This window comes from Atractosteus spatula, chromosome 3 (assembly GCF_055471065.1).
Source record: "Atractosteus spatula isolate fAtrSpa1 chromosome 3, fAtrSpa1.hap1, whole genome shotgun sequence".
Classification (NCBI taxonomy): domain Eukaryota; kingdom Metazoa; phylum Chordata; class Actinopteri; order Semionotiformes; family Lepisosteidae; genus Atractosteus; species Atractosteus spatula.
In genome coordinates, this window is record NC_142708.1 from 25,027,119 (window position 1) to 25,037,548 (window position 10,430).

The 10,430-nt window shown below is 34.2% G+C and overlaps 1 pseudogene; it reads left to right on the top strand.

The window, feature by feature from the left end:
• Positions 1 to 250: 250 nt before the first annotated feature.
• On the top strand, positions 251 to 10,288 carry LOC148837600 (long-chain fatty acid transport protein 6-like; annotated as a pseudogene).
• The last annotated feature ends 142 nt before the right edge of the window (positions 10,289 to 10,430 follow it).

The window sequence follows — 10,430 nt, forward strand, 5'->3', positions numbered from 1 at the left end:
ATATCCTCCTCCTATGGCCAGATAGTTAGCTGTCAGCTAATTGGGTTAAGCCAGCTTTTGACTAAAACACTCCATAATCCTTTCAGTACACTTAATTATTTGGTGTTAGTATTCTTAGTGAAATTCTTGTTGTGTAAGGATCCCATTAGAACACCATTCGTCAATATTTATGAATTTAGGCACCAGATGGTGACGTGGTTGATTTTTAAATTTTTATGTGTTTTAGGCTTTTGTGCACCTAAGGAAAACAATGTTGCAGGCCTTGCTCTGGACAGCGGCGGCAGTATTAGGAGCCCTGTACACTGCAGTGAGATGGATTTGTCCATACTTCTGGGATGATGTAAAATTCTGTATAAGATCAATGTGTATTGAGCAAAGAATGCAATATCTTCTGAACAGTGGGACTGTTTCTTTGGTTAATATCTTTATGGAGCAAGCCCTTGAAAAACCAGATAAACCATTTGTCATATATGAGGAATATGTTTATACTTACCAGGATGTAGATAAAAGAAGCAACAAAGTGGCTTATGTATTTCTTAAAGAAGAGCGCTTGGCGAAAGGTGATGTTGTGGCTTTGTTGATGAACAATGAGCCTGAGTACATCTCCACTTGGTTCGGACTTAGAAAGATGGGCTTCACTGTTGCAATGCTCAATGTGAATATCAAAGCCAAGTCCTTGGAACACTGTAATGCAATGCAAAAGCTCTTGTAGCAGGGGCAGGTACTGAAAACCATTCAGATATTTAAAGTATCGAAATGAAGTGACTGACAAATTTACATATGCCATAGAATGCCTTTATCTACTGATTTATTTAAGCTTTTTCTTGTGTAACTCATAACATAGTCCTATTGTTATAACATTATATTATTATTCCTCTGTTAAAATGCCCTCTGAATTTTCCTCTCAAACAAAAAAAGCAGCCTTATTTGTTTTCTGAGAAATTAGTCAGATTGTTACTTCTTCACTCACTTTTCCCTCTGGTAAAGTGTGTAGCAGAGGCTCTGTTAAATTCCTAACTAGCAGAGTTCAACAGCTCACTGATAGCCTATGCTTCCTGGTTTCTGTCACCCAACCAATTGTCTTCCTCCAATTAGTCAGGTGTCACAGGATGACAGGTCATTTCCCATTGCCCTCTGAGAAATTCAAGCCAGAACTTCCATCATATTCTCTTAAAGTATGCAATTTCAGAACTGTGAATGGAGAAAATATTTATATGATTATATGATTATAAATATATATGATTTTAACTGTTTCTTCAAAAGAATTGTCTTAATTTTTGTAATGTGTCATGAATTCTCTTAAAAGTACATCCATGAGGATAATTCCTAACAGTACATAGTGAACACAAATCTTTCTAATCCGATCACACATTTCTTTATTTCACCAGACATGTCTGCATCTGTTAAAGAGATTCTCCCATTCTTACATGAAAATACTACTGGTGTGTGGACTTGGGAGAAGGCAAGTAATCTTCCAAATGTTAATTCTTTGCCTGATAAAATAGAAAGTGCTTCAGATGGCTTTCTTCCAACTCACCTCTTTGTGGAACCAGCCTTGCACCTATTCACATCAGGAACTACAGGTAGGTTTGGGAAGTATTGTATTTAGTATACATGTATACATAGTGCACAAGTATACATGTGGCAGAAGTATTGTATTTGAAAATAAAATCAAGTACAAGTATTTTCATAGAATATATTAGTTAATTTTGCTATTTTGATCTAAATGACTTTTGTCACCTTTGGACACATATATTCTTAAAATATGGATCATTTATCGTATTATTCACACATTAAGTAATTAATGCGCTGATTTCTGCTTTCCTACATTAGAGATATTGCTTCCTTCTAAAGTTTGTGAAAATGTAATTGATTTTTCTGAAACTCACTTTGTGATCACATTCTAACATGCACTGCTAAATCAGATGACCAGTTATGTAATAAATAATTCATGTGGGTAATAATTAATTGGAAGCGCTTTATGTGACTTTTTCAAGATACTGTATGTAGAATTATTAGAATACTGCATTTCTTCAATATGTGTTTTGTGTTAAATAGAAAATGAAATCAAAGCATTATCTAATTCAAAGCTGCAGAGGAAGGGCTTGCATTAGAACTGAAAAGTGTCCCTTCCATTGCTATTCCATTGCATTATAAATAATGCAATTATTAAACGTAATGCTTATGCTTAATGCAATAGAATAGCAATGGAAGGGACACTGTTCAGTGGAACGCTCAGGGATTGAAAAGGCAATTTGGTTTCCGAAACACCAAGCTTTAAGTCTTACTCATATTTGAACCTATGTAATCATGGATCTTTTCTATGTGCTATTCTCTTCGTTCAAATGAAATGTAGAAAAAAAAATTAAATACTAAATCTTAAACTTTGGATTAGTTAATCTCTTTCATTATCTATACAGTCTTGTACCAGTCATCTAGTCAATTAAATATAAAATGTACAAGGCGCACATACAGTAACAGTAATAATATTCCGGACAATGTGCTTATTTCCAGGTTTACCAAAGGCAGCAATTATAACTCACAGTAAAATATTTTCTGCCATGCAACTTATAGAGTTAGCTGGTGCAACTAAAAATGAAGTTGTCTATGTTCCTCTTCCACTGTTCCATATGGCAGCATGTGTGATAGGTGTTGCAGGGTGTGTTTGGATGGGTATGTACACTATTGTATTTCATGACAAAATATAATTCAACCGAATGTAGTTTTATATATATGTAGCAGTTTGGGTTTGTGTTTCTATTAACTGCAGTTCTGCTTCGTCTTGTCAGACCCCTGCAAACAGCCTACAGTATGCTGAAACATAGAGTTGGGCTGCAGTCTGTTGCTTGATTTATTCTTTACTAAACAAGAATTCCACATGCTTATTACAGTATGTGCTATTTCCGTCCCAAAAGTCAAAGCATACACCAGACAAAACTTTCTCTCCCATTTGTTCAGATACAATACTTCCATGGACGCAATGACAGTTTAGCAGAAGTACTCAATTAGAAATGCACTAAGTTTTCATTTTATACTCCATATCTTAATACTCTAGACTAGATACATTATATGAGTGAAATGGATGAAAAACAAAAACAACGTTACTATCTTTTTAATGCAATGTGTGCTGTTGACCACAATTCCGTAAACTTAAACATATTTAATATTATTCAGACACACCGTTTGTTGATACTGGGTGTTGTCTCAAACCCAGAGGGGTAGTTTCTTTAAATTGGTTTATATGAAATACTATATCATATTTTAGAGGTATATATTTGAAGCCTGACCTTCCCAAAAGCTCTGACACTGCAAAGTACAAATTATTGATAAAACATTAACTGGCCTGCTTTAGATGTTCCAGTGTAAAGCATTCAGTACTGTATATGACAAACAACATTCTTTAAAGAAAAATCATTATAAATCTAATGAAAAACCCAGCATAGTGTATGTTTATCTCATATAACATTAGCGTCAGATCAACAGTATTGCAGCTGCAGTAAATCTGTTGTTTTTAAGCATATTTAATATGTACAGGCTTAATTGAAAGTAAACACCGACAATGCTGTTTCCCAAGACACTATATATATACAATCTACAGTATACAGTATATGAAAAACGTAATACAAAACATACAGTACAGTATTTACTGTAAATAGTTTATGCAATTAATTGTGGGTTGCTAAGTCTTTGATAATGATTATTTGATTATTATTGTGAAATTATAAGCAGCTGATTATTGAATATTTCACCTTTAATGTTACTGAAATTGAAACTTTAGGAGCAACGTGTTCTGAAGAAGAAATTCTCTGTAAGCCAATTCTGGAGTGACTGCAGAAAATATGACGTGTCAATGTTAACCTACGTTGGCGAAATCTGTCGTTACCTGTGCAGTGCTCCTAAAGTAAGTAATTTTTTAGTAGTTTATTAGCAAAGTAAAACTAAAAGTTCTTTCAGCCATTGAGAATGTGTGCCTGTTGCAGATACCCACGATTCTTCATGTAAAGAAGAATTTCTATTTACCGTCCAAAATTAATTCCCTTTTGGTTTCCAGTTATGACTCCATGTTTTTGTTTAGCTGCTGTGTGTGATCCCTTAGGTTAAACCTATTTCATATCCCTTAAGATTTTATTTACTTGAATCAAATCTATTTTCAGTCTCCTTTCTTTTAGATTGAAGTAAATTAGCATCCTTAACCTGTCTATATGTGATAAAAATATTTCTTCCAACTGTTTCTAAGGCTATAATATCATTTTTGTTAGTGACCAAAACTGAACCCTAAAGTGAGGTCTTACTAGTACATTGTAATGTTTATGCATATTTTTCCTGGTTTAGAATTCTATACTTCTTAGTGTAGCCTAAGCATTCTGTTAGCTACCAAAAGAAAATATCCACAAGAGACACACAAAAAAAGCTAATTAACATTAAAATAATGTCTAAATGAACATAGAAACCAACAAGCAACAAATAGCCTATAAATTGGATGCAAACTGCCCAGTGTTATAACTTTGTGTTTCCAGACTCTTAGGTCTGGTCCTCATTCAGCGCAACATATCAATACAGCCTATGACTCCTACTGACTCCATGGCAATTGATAGGTGTCTAGGGAAACAGTGTGTTACTCAATCTGTAATGATTACTCAATCTGTAATGACTACTGTACTACCTGTACAGTAGTCTGCTGCACCAATTATGTTTTAACAGCAGTAAGACCTAACAGAGAGAAGCAAGCACAAAAGAAAAGAACACAAATCACACCATACCCCAAAAGGGCATGGCTATTGCTGTATGTGCACAACTCAAGTCATTGTGCTACTCTTAATTCTGTCACTCTGTAACAAAAATGAAAAAGATTTAGACAACATTTACGATTGGGCAAACATTTGGTAGAAGACATTTAGTATAATGTAGAAGAGTACAGAGTATTACATGCAGATAGCAGAAACATACAAGTAAGTTTATAAATATAAGGTGGTACAGTATACACCAAAGGAGCTGATAAAATAGTTTAGAGGTTATTTGGTCACATTAATTAAATCTTCTTGACAATGTAGGGAAACAATAAAAAGTAAACAGAATAATTAGGGAATATAGTTAGAGTTTAAACAAGGGATGGAGATGTTAAGGAGAAATTCTGTACACTGCATTATAAAAAAGATATTGCTGCTCTAAAATCAGTCCACAGAAGAACACCCAAATATATTTGCACCGAGAGGATAAAAAACCTGAATATTTTAGCTGTGAACAAAGAAAATGTATATGGTTTGATCATTCCAAAAATCTCAAAGGCATTGTCACACAGTTTACTGGATTCCTTCATAATCACCACCAAAACTCACACCAACGGACACAAGTGGGAACTTCTGGATTTAAAAAATGCAATAGGCCTGTTATTACACTAAGTGTTTTGGGAGCATGTAGTGAAAGTTGGGATCTTCAGATATACAGTCTTAACTACCAGAACCCAAACAAGCCAGAAGGCCCTAATGGCTTCCTCTTATTGGCAATCTTTCAGATGTTTTTATATTTCAGGTGTTTTTTTTCAGGTGTTTCTCTTCTATTTTAAAACTGCTCCTACGATTTTTTTAAGATAAGGACAATTCTATAACATTCCATACTGTTACAGTATGTTTTTATTATTATTTCCCTCTTAATGTATGGAACATATTTTGAAGTTCTGCCACTGTAGGATTGTTGAAAAATTTAATCAAACATTGAAAAAATACAGCAAATACATAACAGCATAAGAATGAGATGAAGCTTCTTCATGGTCTCATTACTCATCCTATTATAATATCAATATTACTCATCCTATTATACGTCATTCTTAAGCTTTATTTTTTTATTATCTGTAATAGAAAGCAGGAGAAAAAAATCACAAGGTGCGTCTTGCTACTGGTGTTGGTTTGAGACATGATGTGTGGAAGGACTTTGCTGAATGTTTTGGAGTTTATGGGATAACAGAGTCATATGGATCAACTGAATCCAATGTTAGTTTTATCAACTACACTGGTAAAATTGGAGCTATTGGACGAGCAGGATTCTTGAATAAGGTAAATGGTTCCGTTGTTTTTTTTGTTCCATTTTTGTCTTAAATTCTTAATTTTATTTTAAGTTTTTTTAAACTTAATTTATGTAAAATTCCTTATATATTTTGATTTAATCTGTGTTGACTATAAATACAACTGATGCATTAACAATGTCTCAGCTGAAAACTTACTAAACAATATAGCTTTCACCAATACAGAATGAGTGACGGATTATTTTTCACTAGTAGATATTTATTTCTCCTGAAAAATGTTAGTGGAGGGTAGTGAATCATGCCAATAGACACATCTAAACAGGGCATTTTTGTTACATGTAATTGAGAGTTATTTTTACATTTTTCAGCTGATGTTTCCATTTGAGTTTTTAAAATATGATGTGCTGAAAGAAGAAGTGGTAAGAGATGAGACAGGTAGATGTTTTAAAGCCAAAAAAGGTAGGCACTTTATTTTATTTATAAATACAAATTTGATATGTGATAGTTACCCACAAATAAAATATACACAATAACATTTATTGTACTCTGGCCAAAAGTAGAACGCAGTACCAGTATCAGAGTACCTGTACAGTTACAGTAGTTGAATATATGTTGTAGATTTTTTATACTGAACCTGTTACAGAACTCTTGTTTACTGAAAAGCGTCTAACTAAAAATAACTGAAACAAGTTACCTATCTTTAAATGTTAAGTAAACCAGTGAGAAGCAGCATTTACAGGACTTACTGTAGATACAATGGTCACCAACCACTTTCAAAATGTTCATCTTTTGTTGCCCTAAAACCCAAAAAAAGAAGACAAAATCAGACTTTCTTCAGTTTTATTTACAATATTACATATTTTATTTACATGTTCTACAACAAAACAATGCCATCAAACATCCTCTATGTTTTCTAATAATCCTAACCAAGTTTACAAATGCAATTGTAAGGGGGTGTTCACTTATCCAAATAAGATATTTTATTGTTGTAATATGAATTAATTTTCAGAATGTTTTAGAATTTTATTTTTCACTTGGCTAATTTGGGTTAGTTTATAATGGAACAGGCCTAATTTAATTTGTTTTTATTTTCAGAGTGTCATAAACAAAAGATACAAATTAGGAAAGGGGCTGGTGACTTTCTATACCCACTGTACTCTGATAGCTTGATTCTATTCATACAGTATGTTATATATACCGTACAATAATAGGAAACTGAGGCAATATCAAGACAAAGTGCACACATCCCGATGGAGTGTTTTCTACTTTAGAAATGCTGATTTTTGACCTATAAAGCCATATAGAACACTAGGAGTAAAGCTATGCAGAGTAATAGTACCTTTGTTATTGTACTACATCTAGGAGAAGTTGGCCTTCTGGTGTGTCAGGTCACAAACCAAAACCCATTTTGTGGCTATGCTGGGAGTGTGGAGCAAACACAGAAAAAACTGCTGAGGAATGTTCTAAAGGAAGGAGATGTCTACTACAATTCAGGAGACCTGATGAAGGTGGATAAAGATGGTTTTGTTTACTTCTGTGACAGGGTTGGGGACACATTCAGGTATGTTGCAGCAGGAATGACAATAGTAATGACTGTGGTACCCCCTGGTTCTTTCAGTGTAAACTATGACTACCTATAAGCAATGCAAATAAGGTTTTACAAGATACTTTAAAAATGCACTACAATAAAATAAAATTTCTTTATTGGAATTATTATGGATTTAAGGATTCTTAAAAACCTCAGTCCTGAGACTAGTTAAATTAAAATTAATCTGTATAAAAAGCTGTTTTCTTGCTATAAAAAAATGTATAGATTGCAGTATACTGTACTTTATTTTGTTCAAGTAGGGTAGCTGCGTCAGCATGCATAGGCTGCAAAGGAGCAGGTAAAGGTTTATTCCATGCTGAAATAAAAAGAGACACAATGTTTCAGCTGTGGAGCTTCTTCAGGTGCGAGGGAGAGAGGGGAAAACCGGCAGAAGATAAAGCATGGGAGAACAAAAACCGGGAGTTGAGAGGAGGCAGTCTCAACACTCAGGTGGTGTGAAGTCAAGAGAGGCAAAGAGAGGTGTGAAGTCCAAACCTGTAAATGAATAGAGAGGATTAAAAGGAAACGAGTCTGTCATTGAAAGAAGGGGGAAAGTGTGATCTTAATTTAAGGATAGCTTTGATTTTGGATATTGTTCTGCACAGTAAGAGTTCTGAAACCCCTCTGTGTGGACGCAGACGGAGAGATCAGTATGATCATGGCTGTTAGAGGTGAAATGAGAAACTATGGGTTTGGAGAGATCCTTGATTCTCACAGCCCTCATCCCAGTCTCCTTGTAAATGGCTGGGCATTTTCTGCAAGAGATTTGTTTCAAAATCACTTTATTTTGTGATTAGTTGGAGGCTCAACATGTGGCACTCTCCATGGTGAATGACTTGAAATCACTATAGGAGAGCTTTTATGCTCAGAATCCTCGGCTGATGGCTCTCTGATAGATAGGAACACAGATACATGATACATGAAATAATAAAAATTAAAAAGTTTAATATACTGCAGAAAAGCAACAAGGAGATAAAAGTTTACAAGATCTACCGCAGGAAGTATGGGATAAAATGAATCTGACCTACAAAATTAAAATACAGTATCTGAATGTACTTTAGTATATTGGAAAGAGTTCACTGTACTTAGGATTATATTTGTGGCTAAAGGTGGAAAGGGGAAAATGTGTCTACAACAGAAGTGGCTGAAAGGAAATGAATTTCATACAAGAGGTCAATGTGTATGGAGTACCTGTATCAGGTAAGCACTAGTCCAGCAGTTCATTGGAACAATACTTACAAGACTGAAGTACTTAGTGTTCTTACATTATACTATATTATGACTATATTCAATTTTAATTATTCGGCAAGAATTAAGGTGTCCATACAATAAAACTTAATTTAATTTAATAGGTTTATTCCATGCTGAAAAGAGAAGAAAGAAAACACAACGTTTCAGCAAAGAAGGCTTCACAGCCAAAACTTTGTGTTTTCTTTCTTCTTTTTTCAGCATGGAATAAACCTATCACAGTACTTGTTCCAGTAACACATTAACACTATGATCCTTCTCAGAGTGCTCAATGGCTGAAAATGTTGTAACAATACAGGTGTTTTATGGAACTGGACCAGTACAGGAGCAAGCCTGTTTAGCAAACCTGTGCGAAATAATGGCTCCTTTTACACTCTGTAATAAATTCATATTGCCTAGTATGTAATTGACAATATTTGCATAGTCAGAAAAATATTAAGAGCAGTATGGTCAAAGTCCACTGTTCAGTTTAAATATTTTTCTTCCCTATATACACTACTAGTTTATCTTGCAGGAGATGAGGAAAACATTTGCTTATTTTTAAAATAATTTGTTTTTGACATTTCAATAAAAATGTGGAAAATCCAGACCCTGCAGGTGAAATGTTTACCCCTTGATAACCATATTAAGCAAATCACCCACAATTTGTTCACCTCGGAAAATGTGTCTTTTTTTATTCTGAAAACTATTTCAGCATTTTTAGTAAACTAGTAGTCTCTTAGGAATGAAGTAAAGTTTTTTCTGCTAATCTGCAGTATATGCTAATAATCTATTACTTAAATTAATTCAAATTGAAGGTGCTGTCTATTGTAGTCAATTGAAGTCTGCATGTACAGGTAGTTCTTGAATATGGATCAGGGATCTTTAGAACAATGTTGTGGTATCAGAGCTTCTTTGTTATCCTCAGGATATGAAGACAAGATAGGAATGGCTTCACTGGTTCTCAGGCCTCAGAAAGCATTTAACGGACAGAGACTGTATGAAGCTGTTGTAGATCATTTACCAGCTTATGCAAGACCATTCTTCTTGAGAATACAGGTACTGTATATGACACGTTATGACAACATAAAAATGTTGACAGGAATATATTACCAGTGACTTATTTGAAATAACTTTTAACAGCACAATTTACAATTTTTCTATGCTTTTCTTCATTAATAGGATACTAGTCATTAGGACAGCCACAAACCTTCTTTTTTGCAGAGAAAAGGTTTTCAGAATTGTTAATGATGTATTACTGTATATTGTGCTTTTAGGATACTATGAACATCACTGAAACTTTCAAGTACAAGAAAGTACACCTGGTAAAAGAAGGTTTCAATCCAAGTGCCATTGCTGACCCACTTTATGTTTTAGACTGCTCCAGCAAAACCTACAAACCCCTGACAAAAGAAATGTATGAAGATATAATTTCTGGCAAGCTGCAGTTATAAGAGACATTATGTCACCAACGTGTGTTACAATTGTGGAATTTCACGCATTGACTCTAGTGCAGGAGGATAGTTTAGTTTGTGATGATCTACACAAACTAAAGTGCTTTTTGTTTATATGGGTGGCAGGGGCCAAGCTAATTGA